The sequence below is a fragment of the Tamandua tetradactyla genome, chromosome 1 (genome assembly GCF_023851605.1).
Source record: "Tamandua tetradactyla isolate mTamTet1 chromosome 1, mTamTet1.pri, whole genome shotgun sequence".
Lineage (NCBI taxonomy): Eukaryota > Metazoa > Chordata > Mammalia > Pilosa > Myrmecophagidae > Tamandua > Tamandua tetradactyla.
This window is the reverse complement of record NC_135327.1, coordinates 67,290,021-67,311,576: the sequence shown is the minus strand read 5'-3', so window position 1 is coordinate 67,311,576 and position 21,556 is coordinate 67,290,021. Positions and strand designations below refer to the sequence as shown.

At 35.3% G+C, this 21,556-nt stretch overlaps 1 pseudogene; it reads left to right on the top strand.

Annotated features, from left to right (window-relative positions):
- The first annotated feature begins 1,876 nt into the window (after nucleotides 1-1,876).
- LOC143680870 (activating signal cointegrator 1-like) lies at nucleotides 1,877-18,130 on the top strand (annotated as a pseudogene).
- The last annotated feature ends 3,426 nt before the right edge of the window (nucleotides 18,131-21,556 follow it).

Sequence of the window (21,556 nt, the reverse complement as noted above, 5' to 3'; positions counted from 1 at the left end):
CTTTATTGTGTGTGTATATATTATATATTTCATAAATTATTCAACTCATCTCTTATATGTGAACATTAGATAGGTTTCAATATTTTACAATCACAAATGTTGTTGCAATAAATGACCTTTGCAAATGTACATTCATGTTGCTGGAAGTTTATTTTCAGGGTAAAGTCTTAGGATAAGTCAGAAAAGAAACAGAGGAAGGGTGGGGGAGGAAAAATTAGGTGGAAGCAATGCAAGCAGAAGGGACATTTCTCTGACAATTCCTTTTTTACACAATTTTTACTTTTGGAAGCATTTAAATGTTCTATATATTTAAAAAGTAAAAAGAAATTTAAAGCATTGGGAAGTTGAAAGAAGCTAAAAATGGAAGCAAAGGAAACAAAGGAATGCTTCGGTATCTCAGATTAAGTTTCAAAATCGCACTGAAGGTGGAAACAGACAACTACTAGAAACTTTTGACAGCAGAATTTGACTATTCTTCCTCAATCATGGAAAGAATTGTAGGAGGAAAGCACTACCCACAAATCTTCACTGCTTTTTAGGGGGTTTGCTTTTTCTAGTGATATGGGCAAGGCAATTCTGAAATTATTGTAGCAGTGTAGTAGGATTGAGCAAATGACCCAATGTGTTGATGTCATCAGGAGTCAGGTTCTTACTGCAGAAGAAAGTAGGATATAAATATGGCAAGAATTGGAAGTTGAGATAGCATGAACCCATGATTTCTAAATGATGTATATATATGAATATATGCATGTAACTGTGTATATTGATGTGCATGTGAAGGTCTGTGTGTGTGTGTGTGTGCGTGTATGAAACAGGGAAAGAGAGCAAAAGCATGTGTTCTTCAAAATGTCAATGTCACAAAAGTCAAGGAAAACTTAATAAAATACTCAAGGTTAAAGGAGACTAGAGAGACATGGCAACTAAATGCGATATTTGAATACCTGATACCAGGCTGGAATTATACTGGAGGGGATAAAAATTTCACACAGAACGTTTGTATGGCAATTGATAAAATTGAAATATGGGCACTATGTTAAAGTTGCTGAAATTGATAACTACTTTTAGTATTATCCCATGAATAAGAGCTCTCCTTTTTCTCCTGTGTGTTATCTACGTATTATCACTTATTGGCTTGTAATGTATTTCATTCTTAGGACGTGGACAAATGGATTTTTATATATTTAATTTTTTTCCAGTTAATCACTATCACTGTTCTGATTTAGATAGGCAGATTGTCACAACTTTAGCTTGGGAGAACCACATTTAAGTTGGCTCCTCTGTCACAATAAAATTTTCCAGGCAAATATGTCCTGCCTTTCATTGGAGAAAGTATCAGAGACCATTTTCTGTGTATGGAGGTGACATCACTAGGAAGCCATTTCAGCAGACTGAAAAGGGCAAGATAATTTTTGAAAGCACAAATTTGATATTTTCAATTCAGTTTTAACATGACAATGTCCCCATTTGAAATCATTTTCATTCTAGTAGTTGTACTTTCTTTTTTTATTATATTAAAATCTCCATACTTACAAAAGTAGAAAAGAAGTCTGTGTGAAATATAAGAAAATAAAGATGATAATGAAACTAATATGATTATGAACAAAAAGCTGCTGAATGGAGTTTAAAATTTTCCATAAAGTTTGTTTTGTTCTTAGAATGCATCCCTCTAAGAAATCTAATTGTTTGAAATCAGCTCATGATTCCTTATTTGTGTGGCTAAATACGAACCTTTCTGATTGGCAGTGTGATTAGATTATTTCAGTTTTCTTTCATTCTAAAAGCACTGATGTCCTATTAGCTGATTGATCTAGGCTTTTCGCAGATGATGGCTTCCAGCTACTAACCTGTTCTTGATAGTGATGTTCAGTTACCAGAGATGAGGGAAGGGTCTTTGGCTGATCGTTTTGAGTTAGTGGAAAAATCTGAGCAGTTCCACAAGTAAGTTTCCATTTTACCACCATCTGGTCCTCTAACATAATGCCTAATCTTAAGTATGGAGTTCGTATGTTTTTGTTGGACAAAGCAATTGAGTTTTCTATATTTAATATCTAATATTAAAATTTAAAACCCCACATATTTCCACATTTTAAACTAAGTGCTAAATCTACTGAATACAGTTCTGATTAAAAGCTTTTAAATTTGCCTTGCTTGCTCTCTAAGGTACAAATTCTTTCCTCCTTTTGTAAAATGCAACATTTCTGCATCAACCTAATGGACCACCCTGTGTTATGATCACAAGATGTTCAGTCTTTCTTGTCTCTCCTTCACTCCCCACCAAGCACTCCCCATCTTGGTTAGTGGCAAAATATTTGGCAAAAGCCTTGATTCCTCTCTTTCTCTCATGCCTTTTATCTTGCTTCTCAGCAAATCCTCAAGGCAGGATCAGCTGCATAATTTATAGGGCCCAGTGCAAAATGAAAACATGGGACCCCATGTTTATAAATTAAGAATTTCAAAATCACTACAGCAGTGCATTAAGTGGGGAACCATGAAGCTGGTCCAGTATATAAACACAAGTATATAAACACAAACTATTCAAGATAGATGCAGAATTTAACTTCTGTCCGAGTTGACTGTTGTTTCCATGAGAGCACAGCACATCTATTCAGGCCTTCCTTCCACCATTGATCAAAGGGTGCCCCGGGAGGTGCTGTCTCCCTTGCAAAGGTATAGGTGCTGGTGGGTCCCACTCAGAGTTCCATTGAGTGGCCTGTTTCACCAATAGCCAGAGCAAAGGGTTGCTTCAAAGGGTGTGAGACAGACACAAGAAGTATCTGATTCACTAAAGAAAAAACAGCATTAACACTCTATATTTTTACCCACTTTTATTGTCAATTTTCTTCCAGTGCAATCCAAGTATAAGGGTAGAGTTTCTCCCTGTTTTATTTACTGCTATGTCATCAACATCCAGAAGGATGCCTAGCACGCATGTAGTACTCAATAAATATTTGTTAAATATATGATTCCATCAAGAGAACAATAGGGTTGGTTTGTCCCTAGGAATCATATTGTTTTGAAATGAATCTGGCAGGGCTGGGAGCCCATCTGCATTCTTGGACTAAAGAGAACCCAGAGTTAGCCCATCCAGTCTGAAATTAGAAATTGAACATCCAATTTTTATGATTCATTAAGAAAGATACAAGACGTGGGGACTAGAGAGACAGACAAAGGAACCCAGGTTACACTTTCCTACCCCAAATGACAAAGGCTTTCTGAGGGAATCTGTTCAGGGACAGAGTCTGAGATACATTTTCTTTGACTATTGTCTTCTCTTAGAGAAGAGTGATTTCACCATCTCCATCCCTCCCTTCCACCAAAATCTCAAGTTTCCCTCCACGGCACAGAAGACCATATATATAGAATAGGATGTGTCACCATGAAAAACAGAAATGAAAAAGGAAAAGTGGATAGCTTCTTAATGATTGCTGCTGTGACCATAAAAATGGCATCCATTCCATAAACGGGCATGTGAATGTGTTGTCAGAGGAGTAAGATGATGAAGTAGCCATGATGAATTTAAGACCAGTGTATCTTGAAATGCACTGTGCTTCTGGAACTCACAGTAAAGGCCTCTCCTGGTGTGTGTTGTTTTCCATGAAGATTAGGATTAAAGAGGTTTTCATTTATAAATAATCCCTGGCCCACATCTAACAGTCATTTGTTTAAGTTATGAACTTGCTTAACAATTTCTTGTTTTCAACCTGGTCACATTTTAAATTGCTTTAAAATTTCGCTTAACATTTGGCAAAAAAACTCAAAATTCTTAAATGTCCACATTCTTTGACCCTGTATTTTCTTGGGACCTATGTCAGGGAAAGTATTAGAAACATAAACAAATCTTTATGCATGTGACTGCTCACTTCAGTGGTTGTTTTCTTTTTGTATATTTGATCAATATAATCATGTAATTATTTATAGACCAAGAAACTTTGAGAATGAAAGGGAAGTGATAAAATAATAGTGATTGTATAATTTCTTAAAATGTTTACTTTTTAATTAACAAATTGTTTTTTCAACATGGTGGCCCTAGAAAAGAGTTCTAATCACAAATTACTGTAAAAAAATTTTTTTCTAAAAAAGTACATATTTTATTATATATTACAATATATTTCAATATACATTATAGTATATATTATAGTACAAGAAAAACTTTCCTATATGACTACTGGAAAAATAAGAAAAATAACATGAGCCTATTTGGTACATGTTCACATACTTAGATCAGTTCCTCAACCAAATCTGTTTCTAATATGGTGTCACATCAACAACCAGCTCCAATTTGCCAGTTTTCTGAATGAACCATCTTGGAAAGAGACCCTCCAGTTCCAGCTGAATCTTTGGTTGACTGCAACCCTGACATCTGACTGAAATTTCAGGAAGGACCCTATGATAGTTTGGAGCTGTACATAACCCAGAAAAACATGTTCTTGCCCTTAATCCATTCCTGTGGGTGTCAACCCATCTTAAGTGGAACCTTGTGATGAGGTAACTTCAGTTAAGGGTATGGCCCACTTCAATCAGGATAGGTCTTAATCTTGTTGCTGGAGTCTTTTATAAGAAGAATAAAATTCAGACAGAGAGAAAAGCCACAGGAAGAAAGAAATTCAACAGAACTGATGAGAACCAAGAGGCCAGGAGAAGCCGCCATGTGCATTACTGTGTGACAGAGGAGCCCAGAGCCAAGGATCCCTGAAAACCAGCCTCAGAACACCACATACTGGGAGATAAAGTGTCACCTTGGTGATTCCTTGATTTGAACTTTTTCACGGTCTCAAGCCATGAGTCATTAAATCCCCTTTGTTTAAATCATCCTTTGGCATGGTGTTTGCTTGAGCAGCCTAGCAAGCTGAAACAGACCACCCCACCCCAACCCTCAGCCAGAAATGTTCAGCCACAACATTCCCAAATTCTCAACTCACAAAAATTGTGAGATAATATTTAGTGTTGTATTAAACCAGTAAGTTTTGTGGTAGTTTGTTACACAGCAATAGATAATACAACCAACTCGACATTTGTTTGCTATTGTCCCATCTGTTTTTGTTCTTTGGTTTACTCTCCTGCCTTTTGGGGGAGTTGATTATTTTCCCACTTTATTTCTTCTATAGACATTATAGTTATATTTATTTTTATTATGTTTTATTCTTTTACTCAACAGAATATAATATGCATCCTTAATTATCACAGTATATCTTGTATTAATAGTTTATTACTTCATGTACAATGGAACAATCTTATAACAACATAATCTTACTTAAAACCCTGCTATATCTCTGCTATTTTGGTCTCACATTTTACTTTTAAATGCTATAATCCTTAAATACATAACTATTAGTTTTTCTTTAGTCAATTGACTTTAAAATAATTTTAAATGAAACAAAATAGCTTTCATATTTATCCATCTTTTTATCACTTTCAGTGCTCTTTCTCCCTGTTGACTTGAATTTCCACATGATATCATCTTCTTTGAGCCTGAATTCTTTTACCATTTCTTGTGGGTTTGCTTATGAAAAATTATCTCCACTTTGGTATATTGACAGTGACTTCAGTTTTCATTTTTGAAAATCTCTTCATATAGAACTCTAGGTTGCCTTTTTTTAACTCTCATCATTTTAAAGATGTTACATTTTCTTCTGGACTCTATAATTCTGGTGAGAAGTGGCTCTACTTACCATTGTTGCCCAGTAAGTAATGTATCTTTTTATTCTAGCATTTTTTTTGAGATTTTTTTTTTATCTTTATCTTTAGTTTTCAGCAGTTTGTGGTTGATACACTTTTGTGTGGTTTTCTTTTTTTTTTTTTTTGGTGGGGAGTGTTTATACTGCTTGGGGTTTATGGGGATCCTGAAATAGTGGGTGCTGTATTTGATCAAATTTTAAAAGTTCTGTCAAATATAAGCATACTTCTTTAAATATATTTATACCCCCATTCTCTCTCTCTTTTACTTCTGGGACTCCAGATACATGCATGCTATACCACTTGGGGCTCTTCCATAACCTTTTCTTAATCTTCAGTTTGGATAGTTTCTATTATCTGACTTTAAATCACCAGTCTTTCTTCTGTGATACCCAGTCTGGTGTTCAGCCCATCCAGTGAATTTTTGAATTCAGATGTAATTAATCAGTCCTAGCATTTCATCAGGTTCTTTTTCTAGTTTTCAAACCTCTCCTGAAATTCTCCCTCTTTTCACTCATTATATTCAGTAGACGTTTTAAACATATTTATCATTAGGCATTTCAAAGTCCTTCCTGATGATTCTGGCATCTGAGTCTTTGTGGGTCTATTTCTAATGACTAATTTTCCTTGGCTGTGTAACACATTTTCTTGTTTCTTCGCATATCTAGTAAGTACTTTTCTGTGCCATGGTCTCTTCATTTAGTAAGGACACTGCTTTTCTACGACCTGGACTCCAGAAACAATTTGTGTTCATATTGTCACCACAAAATTTTTATTTTCTCTTGAATATCAACTTTTAAAGTAAATTTACAATAGCATTCATAATTGTCAGATGGCTTACTGTCTATGGAATGGACATATAAAAACTGCATGTTGATTTCATGAATTTGATGAAAAAAACTTGAAACAAGTTAAAAAAACTAAGTTTCTATTTAAAATAATCTGAGCTATAGGTTTTTTTGTTGTTGTTTTGTTTTGTTTTTGTTTGTTTTTGTCTGTCTGGTTGTTTTGTTTGTTTTTGCTATTATTATTACTTTTTTTTCTCTATATTAACATTCTATATCTTTTTCTGTTGTGTTGCTAGTTCTTCTAAACCGATGCAAATGTACTAAGAAACGATGATCATGCATCTATGTGATGATGTTAAGAATTACTGATTGCATATGTAGAATGGTATGATTTCTAAATGTTGGGTTAATTTCTTTTTTTTCTTTTTTCCGTTAATTAATTAAAAAAAAAATACTTAATGTCCCGGAGGACTTTAAAAAAAAACTAGTGTTAGTTAACTATTGATGCAGGTAACATAAAAATAGCAAAGGATTCACTTTTCATACCTGCACAAATTCCTGAAATAAAAAATGAATAAACTTAATTTAGAACAGTAATCATTTGATCACAAAGTCATGCTCCTTAAAGTAATATATAAATGCAGCTTTTTTCATTGTACATTTCTATTTTTCACTGTTGAGCAGTGTGTTCTTAAAAATTGGAAAGTTTCAAGCAAAAGCTGATGCTTTCTCAGCAGATATTTTTCTCCTGGAGACTGGTGGCCTGGTGCCTGTGTATGTCAGAGACTGTGCCATGCCTCTTCTCCTTCACATTTAATCATGCGTGAAAGCCAGAGCTCTGTTCACTATAAGGGCATTTCACATGCTATTTGACACGCCCATGGCAGCAGTGGAAATACACAGTGTTTGCCAACCTCATGAAAGCATATTCTAAGGTGATTATTTAAAATAGCATTTCATTAAAAATTATAAGCCCATAATAAGGTATAACGGAAAAAGGAATAATGAGACTGTCCTGGGAAAACTGGCACAGGTAGTCTACGCCTTGCAGAGTTACTGTGAACATGTGATTAGTAAGTTTTTGCTTATGTTTCACAGTTCTGTCCCTGTGAAGCCCTTTTTAGGGTTTACCTCTTGAGCAGAAGATAACCTGCAATCCCAAAGACATGGATCTGGTCGTTTGGTGCTTTTCTGTGATGCTCACTATACTGAAATATCATCACATAGGTTTCCTTGTGTTTGTAGGGAGAGTTTCTGTGTTAATAGACTAGAACAGCCTTTTTTTTTTTTTTAAGTTTTCAAGGTACAGTGCTATTTGAATGTGTCTTGTCCTTCTGTCAAAACAGATTGCACCCACAGAACTAGAGTCGTTTCATAATTTATTATGTTCACTTCTGGGCTTGTCATTTGGCATCAGGGTCCAAGTGGTGGGATGGCCCACAGATGTAAACCAGGGACCATGCATGCATGTGTACTCGCAAGAAGTGAATCTGGTCCCTGGGGTGTCAGATGTCACCCTGCTCAGCAGGAGCCTCATCTCCAAGAGGTTTTTGAAAGTAGGTATACATCTTTAATGGTCCCATGAATACTTCATGAGTTTGGAATCACTGCTTGAGGGCAGAGTTCTAGTCAGTTTCCAGTGCCCATTAAAATTCAGGTGTGGAGTATTTTGGAGAGGTTTTTTGTTGTTGTTCATAGTCTATCCGTAGCTAGTGAAACAGCTGTATGAAATGCATGGTGGAGGAAAAGCAGCACATAACCAAATCTACATACTATTGTAACACACCTCTTTGTTTTTAAGTTGTGGGAGTAACTGTTAGTTATTATCAAGTTGGTGAAATTTGGAGCAAACACACTTCAACAAATAAAAACATAAGTAATAAATAATTATTTAGCTTTAGGGCAGTTAAGGCTGATGCTTCTAGAAAGGGTGAAAACCCTATTTTGAGAGCTAAGCTTTACCACCAGAGGCTGCCGTTGACACCTGCTTTAGAAGTTCACATCATCCTAATAGACTGCACAAACTCTAGCTCTGCCTAAATTGTACTTGTCAGAATAGAAATGTCAAAATGTTCTATGCCTCTTACAAGGGCAATAATTCAAATTCAACTCAATAATCAAATACATTTTGAGCATTGACTCTGTGAGGGATCCAGTACTTGCTACTGGGAATTCCTACCGGTCATATATGGTCCTGGTCTTGAAGAAGCCCACGGTCTTGTAGGGTCCCTCACCAGAAAGCAAAAATAAAAATTTTAAAATATGTATAGTATGCATATCCTGTGCAAGGACAATAGGTGAAGAAGAGGTGGGAATGGCAGGAATATAAGTTTTAAATATTAATGTACCCACATTTATCTTTCTGATTTGCTTTATTTCTCTCAAATAAATGAACATCTCCTGCTCAGAGATTTTAAAGATATTCTCTATTTTTTCCATAGAGAATATTGCTTTATACATTTTGCTTTATACATTTATATATATATATAATCAGAAGAGAATTTATATTTATGTATCATGAGAAGTAGATGCCCAATTTTTTTCCCATGGGAATAACCAATCATCCCACATTATTATGCAAATAACACTTCCTTTCTGATATTCAATCCCTCATCTGACATATAAGCTTTCCACTTAAACTTCATATGCAAAATCTGTTTCCAAACCCTATTTTCAGTCTCTAAACCTTTGGTTGATACTCTGTCCCTGCACCAGTACAATATTGTTTTATTACTCTAGTGTCACAATAAGTATATCTGGTAGAACAGTTTCCTGAATTTGTTCTTCCTCTAAAAAATCATTTGTCAATTTCCACAAAAATAAAACCCTGTTGAATTTGGATAGTCATTATTGAGAATGTATATGCAATTTGGGAAAGAAGTGATGTCCTCATATTATTGGTTCTTCTCATCCATGAACATATCTCTCCATTTATTTGGTCAACACTTTTCCTTTCTGTTGTTTAATTGACATTAAGATTTTACTGGCCTTTTAGAAAGAGCTAGAGAATATGCTTATGTTTTTATTCTCTGGAATAGTTTTCATAGGATTGGAATTAACTTTTCTTCGCAATTTTCATGGAACTTCCGACAAAAATCCTGGAGCCTGGTGCTTTCTTATGGAAATACTTTAAATTACTGATTGAATTACATTAATACATATGGGAGTACTGAGAATTTCTATTCCCTTTTGAGTTATTTTGTTAAATTATATTTTTATGAATTTTTTTTTTACCCATTTTGACTATTTTCAAGTTTTTATTGCTTTAAATTTCCTCATACTTACATAGTGGCATCTGGTGCCACAACACTGGCCCAAAGTTGAGCAGTCAGATAGAAATAAGCCCACCAGCCAGACAGCCTGAGAGTCAGGTGTGACAATTCACCCAAATTACTACAGCAGGGCAGACAGATAAGGGGGTGCAGAATGGGTTCCAGAGCAGCTTGATTTCTAAGACGTCTAGACGACTGGCCTTTGCTGTAAGATCAGGTAAGAACGTGGCTGAGCAGAGGTAGCAGGGAAAGGGTGGGTGCTTGAGTGTCATGTGCCGCCTCATGCTCTTCTGCCCTGTGTGAAATGGGATGCCTGAGGTCGGAAGCATAAAATAAGCTTAAAGGGGGGTGGGGCTTCCTGAAGGTCAGCCGTGACCTAAACTTGCTCTGACAGTATCGCCTGCATCACGTTCTCCACAGCGGCAAATTCTAGTGTCTGTCCACTGATGACTTCTCTGCTCCTCTGAGCTGATTTCCTTTGGTCAGTTTCCACATGGAGGTGTAAGAAAAAGCATGCTTAGCTTAAGAAGTTCCTTGGAAAGTCGGGGGGAGGGGGGTGGCGTCCAATTTTTGGCTTTCAACAAAATGGAAAGAAAGCACAGTGGTATTCCCAGCTAATAGATCATTTTAAAAAAGCGATGTGATTTTTAACATCAAGGTTTGAAGGAATTCAAAGAAATGATTGCGTGTTAAAAGAAAACCGCAGTTTAGTCCTAACTGATTATGTGAACAAAGTTTCTCGGTGTGTACTCTATATAAGAGAGAAATTTAAAACCTTCTGTCTGTCCATTGTTAGATGAGTGGATTGAAAAGCAGCTTAGCCCCATGCATCTCAGTAATTTCATCAACTTTAAATTTTAAACTAATTTCTGGTTTAATAAATATTCATTATTCAATAAAAAGTGTACATTAACAATATATATATTTTGCTAACTAAACCAGGAGGAAAAGAATTCCCAACTTGCAGAACACTATAGTCACAAGAGAAAAATAATGTTCATTTTAGACTAATTCTTGTTGAAAAGAACTGGAAAACAATAAAAAGACTCAAATACAAAATATATATTAGGATAAATTTCTGTGGGGAAAAGGAAATGAAAATGTGAGCTCAAGAAAAAGCAACAATACTAGATTCCCAAGTTTTAGAAAATAGCTTGTTCATTTTTCTTAAAGCATGTTTTATTTTGAAAAAAAATTATTTGGGTATATTTGACAAACAATATTTAATGGATGCTATTTGATAAGTTTTGACATATGTCTCAATCTCTAAACCATCAGTATAATCAAGATAGTGAACATCTCTATTCTCCCCCAATATGTCACATCCCTTCTATGCCACATCCCCACTCCACCAATCTCTGGAATTACAAGTTAATTGGATTTTGTAGAATTTTAGATAAATGAATCACATAGTATGTACTTTTTTGCTCTAGCTACTTTAACTTAGCATAATTACTTTGAGATTCATCCATGTTACTGCAGGCATCAAATATATATAAATTAATATGTAAGTTAATTCCTTTATGTAGCTGAGCAGTATCCAATTGTCTGATATACAACTATTTACTTATTCACAATTTAATGTACATGTGGGTTTTTTACTTTTTTGGCTATTTGGAAATTAAAGCTGCTAAGAGCATTCATATAGAAGCATCTGTATTAACCTATGCTTTCCTTATTCCCTTTTTAAGTGCGGAATGGCTGTAAGTATGTTTAACTTTTTAAGAAACTTCCAAAAAGACAAAATTTAAAAATTAATAAAACTACAAAATAAAATTTAAAATATATGAAAAAACATAAAAAAGAAACTGCCAAACTGTTTTCCAAAGTGGTTGAACCATTTAACATCCCTATGAGTAATGTGGATGTAATTCCTGTGTCCTGCCCTTCACTTGGTATGATCAGTACTCTTATTTTCAACCATTCTAGAAGGTATGTAGTGGCATCTCCTTGTGGGTTTAATTTGCATTCCCCTGCTGAGTAATGCCATTGATGACCTTTTCATGAGCCAACCCTACATTTGCATGACTGAGAGTGAATGTCTCCTTTAGTTTTGTGTCTTAGCACCTCACTTGCCTTACCTTTCTCAGATCCCTGATTCAATATATGCTTTGTAAATATTTTCTTCCATTTGGACGCTTATCTTTTCATTCTCTTAATCATATCTTTCAAAGAGAAGCAGTTTTTAAGTTTGAGAAAGTTCAATATCATTTTTTTCTCCTTGTATTGTACTTTTGGTGTCATATCAATAAATCTTTGCCTATTCTAAAGTTGTAAATATTTTCTCCTGCATTGTCATCTAGAAGTTTTAGAATTTTAGGTTTTACATGCAGGTCTAAGTTCCCTTTTGAATTAATTTTTGTATATGGCGTGAGCTATGAATCAACTCAATATGGAATGGATAATTTTACTAGCACAGCAGCCATCTATTAAGGAGATTGAATACATAAATTAAAATTTTACATGAAAGAGATCTTCAGGCCAGGTGGTGTCACAGGAGAATTTTACCAAACAGTTTAAGAAGAGTTAACATCGATTCTACACAATCTATTTCAGACAACAGATGAGGGAGTATCTCCTTAATTTATTTAATAGAGGTAATATTATCCTCATAACAAAAACCATGAAAAACAATCAAAAAGTGAAAACTGCAGACTAATATCCCTCAGGAATATGAGGCAAAAAATTATTATCAAAATATTTGCAAATCAAATTCAGCAATTTATAGAAAGAATTATATATTATCATGAATGTGGTTTATTCCAAGATGTAAGGATGGTTCGATATTTGAAAATTAATTGTTATAATTAATAAATCATATGAGCAAGTTGAATAAGGAAAATTACTTGATCATATAATTTAATACATATTGAAAAAATTAACACCAATTAAACATATAAGCTCTCAGAGAAATAGGAATAGAGGGAAACCTCTCAGCTTGAAAAAGAGGACATGCAAAATAGCTATAGCTAATATTATACTTTATAGTAAAAAACGGAATGCTTTCCCTTAAATGGGGAATAAGACAAAAATATCAGCTCTTATTCATTAAAATATTGCATATTCTAAACAATGAGATAAAGCAACAAGAGGTATACATATCAGAAAGGAAGAAATAGAATTGTTCCTATTTGCATGTGACATGCTTATCTACACAGAAAATCTACAAAAAAATACCTTCTACACTCATAAGTAAGCTTGGCAAAGATACAGGACATAAGATAAAATGAAAATTTTCATTTATTTTTCTATATTTTAGCAATGCAAATGCAGAAACACAAATCAAAAGTGCAATATCATTTATGATTGCTCAACAAAAAAATAAATATGTAGGTATAAAAAAACACATATAGGACTTGCATGCCGAAAACTACAGAATGCTGATGAAAGAAATAAAAGAAGATCTAGATAAATGGAGAGGCGTCTCATTTCATGGGGTAGAAGACCCAATATAGTGAAGATGTCCCAAATTGATATGCAGGTTTAATGTAATTCCTAATAAGTTCTAGTATGTATAAATAAGATTGTTGTAAAATTTATGTGAAACAGGATAAGCTTTTTCAAATAACTTTGAAAATGAATCAAGTGGGAGGACTCACTCAGTAAGGTATTAGCAGAGAAACAGATCCATTGATTAATGGAACAGAATAAAGCATACATAAATAGACCCACATAATCATGCACAGCTGATGTCTGATAATAGTGCAGAAGCAATTCAATGGAAGGTGAAGAGTCTTTCAACAAATAGTACTGAAAGAAAAAGAATTTGAACTTAACCTAATATTTTACATAAAAATTAATCCAAATGGATCATGAACTTAAAAATGAAATTTTAGAAAATTAGAGGGAAATATTTGGTATCTAAGTCTGGGCAAAGAGATACTAGTCTTGATAACAAAAACAGAATCCATAAGAGGGAAAATTGATAAATTTGATTTCATCAAAATCGAAATTTTTGCTCTGTAAAAGAACATGAAAAAACACACTATAAACTGCAAGAAAATATTTATGAGCTACATTTCGGACAAAGGATTACTATCTAGAATATATACAGAACTCTCAAAATTTGAGTTAAAACCAAATAATCTAATTTTAAATGGGCAAAAGACATTAGCAGACATTTTATCAAACAAGTACACAAAAAGATGTTTGATATCTTCAGCCATTAAAACAGTGCAGATTATAATCCCGAGATGTCATTACACTAGTATTAGAATAGCTAAAAGAAGGATTAGTTAATAATACCAAAAGTGGGTGTGAAGTTACGGAGAAACTAGATCTCTTATACTTTGCTAGAAGTAATGTAAAATGGTACAGCCACACTAGAAAAGAGTCTGGCAATTTCTTACAAAACTAAATATGCAAAGACCATATAACACAGTGATTGAACTCCTGGTTAAATCCCAGAGAAATGAAAATGTATGTCACACAAAATACTCCATGTAAATGTCCATAGTAGCTTTATTTGTAATTACTCCAAACTGGAAACAATCCAGATGTCCTTCAGTAAGTACATAGTTAAACTTCTTCATCTATGCCGTTTAATACTACTCAACCCTACAAAGGAATGTACACTGATATGCACAATGACTTGGATGACCCCAGAGAATCATGCTAAATGAAAAAAATAAAAGCCAATCTTTAATTGTGCTTGCTGTACGTATAACTAGGTCCTACTTTTTTATCCAGTTTGACACTCTCTGAGTTTAAATTGGATATTTTGGTCATTTCTATTGTATGTGAATTCTGGTGTGGTTAGGTTGAAGTATATCATCTTACTATTTGTTTTGTTTCTCTCAAGTGCTCTTTGGTCCCTTTGTTCACTTCTTCTACCTTCTTTTGGATTACTTTTATGATTCCATTTTATCTGTTTTGTCGGAATGTTAATCACAACTCTTGGTTTTTATTATTTTAATGGTTGGTTTGGGGTTAATAATATGTATCATTAATTTATCGCAATGTACCTTTAAGTGGCTCTATGCCACGTCATGTATAGTATAAGTCCTTACAATTCATGTCTTCTGTTTTGTCCCCCTCTAGACTTGTGTATTTTATGTTTATATATGTTATAGACCACACACTTTAAGGTTATTATTTTGTTAAACTTTCCATTTTGTTTTAAAGAGATTTAAATAATAAGACGCTCATGTATTTACCTGCATAATTACCTCCAGGTGCTTATTTTATTTATTTACTTATTTTGTCATGGGCAAGTACTGGGAATCAAACCCGTGTCTCCAGCATGGCAGGCGAGAACTGGGTAAACTGGTTTTAATATGCTTTTGTATTTGAGATTGAACTTACTGGATATGTGGTTTTATAATTTGAATCAATTCAGAAAGTTTCCAACATTTTTTTCTACAAATTTTTTTGCTCCCTTCCCTTCAAAATTTCAGTTACATGTATATTATACTGCCTGATTCTGCCATTAACATCATCCAGTGCTTTTTTGTTTTTTTGTTTGTTTTTAATCTCAGACATTGTGGCTTCACCTCTAGAATTTCTTTGTGGTATTTAAAAATATCCTCTACATCGCCATTTAACTTTTTGAACATATGGAATACAGTTATAATAATTGTTTTTAGGTCCTTGTCTGCTGATTCTAAAATCTGGTCAGGTCTGGGTCAATTTCAATTGTATGATTTTTCTCTTCTTTATAGGTCATTTTTTCTGCTTCTTTGCATCCCTCACAATTTTGATTAGATGACAGTGCTTATGAATTTTATCTTCTTGGATGCTAGATATTTTTATAGTCTTACAAATATTATTGACCACCTGTCCTTCCTACACACCTGAGTCTCTACCTTAGCTTGAGAGAAACTGCCCTATGGCCCTCCTACCCCATTTATTTCCACATCCATGTAAAGAAGGAACTTGAGTGAAAATTAAGTGTCATTGTACAGATGAAATTTGAGGGGGAGTTATTTATTACTTTTGTTTATCAATAAGAGCTTTGATGATACATAGCTGATGTGTATATATATCTGAAGTCTACTTATTGGAAAATTACAAAACAAAATGAAGTTGATATAAAACTGCATCCACTGTATACTGTAGAGTTAATCAAACAAATTCATAGTAGAGTTGAAATTGTATATTGTGCTGGTTTGAATCTGTTGTGAACCCCAGAAAAGCCATGTCCTTTAATAGTCATTAATATTTCTGGGTGAGATCTTTTTTATTGTTTCCTTGCAGATGTCACCCACCCAATTGTGGGTGGTAACTTTTGATTAGATGGTTTCCATGGAGATATGTCCCCACTCATTCAAGGTGAGGTTGCTTACTGGAGCCCTTTAAGAGGAAACCATTCTGGAAAGAGCCACCAGAACTGACAGAGCCAACAGAATGGACAGAGCCCTGGGGAAGCAGTTGAAGAAGCCTGGAGAGAAAGCTAGCCAGACACTGCCATGCTCCTTTTCAGCTGGAGAGAAACCCCAAAAGTTATCCTCCTTCTTGAACCAAGGTATCTATATTATTTAGAGTTCTCTAGAGAAACAGAATCAGCAAGAGGTATCTGTAAATATAATATTTATAAAGGTGTCTCACAGATTCGTCTTGGGGAACTTGGCGGGGCAGTTCGTATGCTGGTGCTCCCGAAGCAGTTGCGGAAAACTTTTGGCTTGGATGTCAGTGAGAAGATCATGCAGTGAAGGGAGTGGGAACATGGAATGAAGCCCCTTCACTGAGATTTGAACAGCTTGGAAGTTTTTCTGGAAGGTTGACATTTCATTCGAGAATAAATGAATGGGTATGTGTTGTCAATTAAGAGTGCTGAAGAGATACAAGAATATGTTGCTGACTTCCTTCAGGGAAATGAAGGCAAAAAAAGGTCAATTTATAGAAGATCTTATAATCAAATGGCAAAAGAATGATCACGAATCGATTTCTGATCCTTTGCAACAGAGCTTCAAAAAAAAAAAAAGAAATTTTGGAGGGGCAGAGATCAGGAGACCAGCTAAAGAGGAGTAGGCAGAAAAGAAGAAACAGACAGGATGTTCCTGCATTTGCTGAGTCTGACACATTCATAGAGGTCAAAACACCTTTTGATTTGGCCAAGGCACAAGAGAACAGCAATTCCTTAAAGAAGAAGACAAAGTTGTCAATTTATATACAAAAAAGGGAAAGGACAGGCTTGCGCCTTGATTGCGTGGGCCAAAAGCACAAGCTCATCAATAACTGTCTGATCTGTGAACGTATTGTTTGTGAACAAGAAGGCTCCGGCCCCTGCTTATTCTGTGGCTCTCTGGTATGTACTCATGAAGAACAGGATATTTTGCGGCATGACTCAAACAAGAGCCAGAAATTGCTGAAAAAGCTCATGGCAGGGATGAAGAATTCCGGAAAGATGGACATCTTCACCAAGGACCTTCTTCCTCATCAGGAATCTCGAATTAAGTCTGGTTTGGACAAAGCTGCCAAGCATAAAGACAAACTGTTACAGTTTGACAAAACTAGTGTTCGAAGGACTCAAGTTATTGATGAATAGTCAAATTACTTTGTCAGTGATTCTAACCAGTGGTTGTCCAAAATTGAGCAGGAAGCCATGCAGAAGCAAGATGAAGAGTTAAGAGAATTTCGACATGCCTCCTGACTCTCTATGACGATCACCATTGACTCTGCAGGCAGGAAGATCCTGAAAGAAGAAAATCCACTAGCAGAGTATCACAGTAAATTAGATGAGACAACACAGGCCACTGCCAATGGAAACCCAAATTAGCCACTCAGGAAATTGGATAGATCTTCTGAAGAGCCTTTGGGAGTTCTGGTGAACACTAACTTGCAGCAGCCCCCTCCTCAGTGGATATACCAGACTGGAGCAGCCTCACAGAAGAAGGTTTTCCATTCAGCAGGATCAGAACTAGAGCTAAACTCACATGACACTGGTTGAGAATCCAGGACCAAGAATTTCAGAAAGACTTTGATGTTGGCTGATGCCTTTCTATGCATCAGCTCTGGGCTTCTCTGCTTGTCAAAGGGATTAAAAGGGTGGAGGGCAGAACCTGGTACATCCCTTACAGAAGATGACTTTGGATAGCAATCACAGCGTAAAAACCCTCTACTCAACAAAGTCTCAGAACTCCAGGCTACAATTGCCTTCTTCATGGGAAAGATTTAGAATTTCCCAGCAATTACCCATCAGGTTGTCTTCTGGGTTGTGTGGCCCTAACTGACTGCTTGTCTCAGAAGCAATTTAAAGAATAGTACCCAGACATCAGTCAAGAATCTGATTCTCCATTTGTTTTTATCTCTACAAATCCCCAGGAAATGACTATGAAGTTTCCCATTAAAAGGAAATCCGAAAATCTGGAAACTGGATTCCAAGATATATCAAGTAGCAAAGAAGGGGTTAATGAAGCAGAATAAAGCCATCTGACCCAGGAGAAAAAGAACAATATAAATTAGTGGAGTTTTGTGTACAAAATTGCTATCCATCTGTGTTTTTGGAATTGAAGCAGTAGAAATCCAGAGGATTGGTATCAGGCTTGAATCTCTCAGAAATTAAACTCTTACCAAAATTTGCATATTTTTCTTAAAGCATGAGATTCTTACTAATATAGTGGATCAAAATCTTTGAATACATTATTTATAAAAATCTATTTTAAAGCTCTAGGTCTCTGACAATTTTCTCTGAGTAATACCGGAGAAAAGAAAGGAAAAAGTTGGAAATTACTTTCCTCTCTGAGGCTTGGATTGTAGTTAAGAAAATCTGTAACACAGGTTAATGATTTTTTGAAGGACCACTGAGTTTTAAAGTTTCTTTTTTCCAAAGTGATGGCCTGGTAGAGTTTTTGAATGTTTTAGGAACTCTTTGTTTTATACAAACATGCTATAGAACAAAAGGATTTTAAGAAGTTTTCTGCTCCAGTCCAACTTCTCTTAAGTGAACAGTCTTCAAAAGCGAGTAACATTCCTTGGCAGAATTTTCTTTTAGGGATAACCTGATGAAGTGCTACCACTTTAATTTTTTGTTTGCAAAGAAGCTAACAAAATAATAAGATCAGACTAAAAGAAGATGGAGCCACCTGCTAAAGTGGCATGAAGCTGCCTGTTTATTTTGTTGGTATTACAAAAGCATCACTTGCATGGAACAATTAGAAACAAGCTGGAAAATAAAATCCTTTCAGTAAATGCAAAAAAAAAAAAAACAGTTTCTCACCCAACAGTAGGGACATAGAGTCCAAGTTCTGTAGGGCAGGCCACGAGCTGGCAGCTGCAATGAAGGTCCTCAACAAACTAACAGGAGAGGCTGGCTGGCTGAAGCAGGAAGAGTGATTGTCTCCTCCGAATCTTCCCTAAAAGCCTTCTGGTGATTAGATTAAGTATTATTCATTGCAGAAGATACTCCCCTTAGCTGATCACAAATGCAATCAGCTATGGATACCACCAATGTGGTCATGATTTAAGTCCATGAAATGTCCTCATAGCAACAGATAGACTAGTGCTTGCCCAACCAGACAACCGGGCTCCACCACCTAGTCAAGTTGACACATGAAACTGACCATGACAGCATCTTTCCCTGAAAGCCTTAATTTGGACATTTTCATGGCCTTAGAACTATAACTTACAACTTAATAAATTCACCTTTCTTTTGTGTATGCTGTAAGGCAGGAGTCGCATTTCATTCTTTTTCCGTGTGAGTATCCTGTTATTGCAGCAACATTTGTTGAATTTTTCTTTGATCTTTTTGTTCTTTTTTTTTTTTGGTGGTGGGGAGTGCATGGGCTGGGAATTGAACCCAGGTCTCCCACATAGCAGGCAAGATTTCTACCACTGAACTACCTATCTTTGCATCCTTCTAAATTCCTATTTTTTAAAGCCTTTTCATTTCTGGTATATTGCATTCCAGAAGCTTAAAAACTAAAACACACATATTCTATAATGCACCTTTCTCCTCTGGAATACAGAATCCAGAGAAGCTCTTGCACCAAAACTCATATGCGGGAAGGGACATAGTAGCAAAGTTTCTCATTGCAAAATGCATGGTAGATGAGTGCAGTGTGCAGTATAGATAACAATGATAACCAAGATATTAACAACCATATGACACAATTTATTAGTACATATATTTAAAATCCCCCTTTCTTCTTTAGATAAGCAAAACAATATTCTATTACAAAAGTACTTACCATCTTTGGTGGCTTGAAGCTGTTTTCTGGCTTGTACCCCAGAAAAACATGTTCTTAGATTTAATCCATTCCTGTGGGTGTGGACCTATTGCAAGTAGGACCTTTTTTTCCTTTTGCATAGGCAGGCATTGGGAATCAAACCCAGGTCTCCAGCATGGCAGGCAAGAACTCTGCATGCTGAGCCACCATGGCCCACCCTGTAATGGTGGCTACTTCAGTTTGGGTATGGCCCACCTCAATCAGGATGGGTCTTAACCCTCTTACTGGTGTTCTTTAAAAATGGAATGAATACAGAGAGAGAAAGGAAAAAAAACACAGAGGCAAGAAGCTGAAATCAATGAAACCCAGAAGATAAGGGAGAGACCAGCAGTCAACACCATGTGCCTTGCCATGTGGCAGACCAGCCAAGGATCACCAGCAGTCAGTCTTCAGGAAGAAAGCATTCCCTTAGGGATGCCTTGATTTGGACATTTTCTCAGCCTCAAAACTGTAAACTAGTAAATTCTCATTGTTTAAGCTGAACCAATTCATGATATTTTCTTTTAGCAGCCTAGGAAATTAAACACCATCAGTGTAAATTGAAGTACAAATTTCATCAATTCATTCTAATAATATCTAATTTTTAAAAGAAATTGTTTGTTATATATTTTGTTTGATGCAATTTTTACAAGCTAAATGATGTCATCATTTGAACAAGGAACCTTCATCTAGCTCTTTTGCCAATTTCCCCCTTTAAGCTAATGGTCATTAGATAACATGTAGTCTGAAATGGTAAAAGATTTCTCTTAACTTATGATGCTGAATCATTTCTTCATTTCTGTTGAACAATAATTACTTTAAAATTTTTGCTGACCTTATAACACTGTCTGATACCTTTGTATAATATATAGATTTTATCAGGTAAGTCTTGAATATATTGAAATGTCATAACTAACTAGCTTATTTTTGTTAATTTTTGTTACTTTCAAACCCTGGATTTTGGCAAATATCATTTAGACAATTCTTGGAATTTATTCCATTAAAATCACCTAAATGCTTATTGTATCTTTCCCCTTTTTTAATTAAACAAAATTCATATTTTCCTATAATTTATTCGACAATCTAAAGTTGTTCTTTTGGATTCAATACTTTCTTTTCTGTCAATTGTTATTCCACATTCATCATTGCAAGCTATTTATGATATGCAGTAATGAAAAAACATTTCCCCAAATCTCTGTGGCCTACAAGGCAAGGCAAGACTATCACATGCCCACTGTGGGCTGGGTGCAGCTGGGTCCCACATCTTACTTATTCTGGAACCAACAGCCATGTCTTCATTTGTGGTGAAAATGAGTGAACTGCTGCTAACAGCATCCACATGGACAGGTGTAAGCGAGAGGTTGTAAGGAAGGAACAATTTGCAGATACAGCATGATTCTATTCCCTTAAGGTTAAAAATGGAAAAAGCTATAGAGCATGTTGCTTAGGGATTTGAATATAGATGGGAAAATTTTTAAACAAAGAAAGGAAAAGACTAATGCAAAATTCAGCATACTAGTTACCTCTGTGGGAGGAAAAGGTAACATAATTGAAGAAAGCCTAGAGGGACTTTATAAGGACCTCTTTCACATTCTGAGATCTTTTGTAAAATAAGAGAGTCTGCAGTTTGCCAATGTACTGTTGTCCAAACTGGAAAGTTTTCTGCCCTACTGGCCCC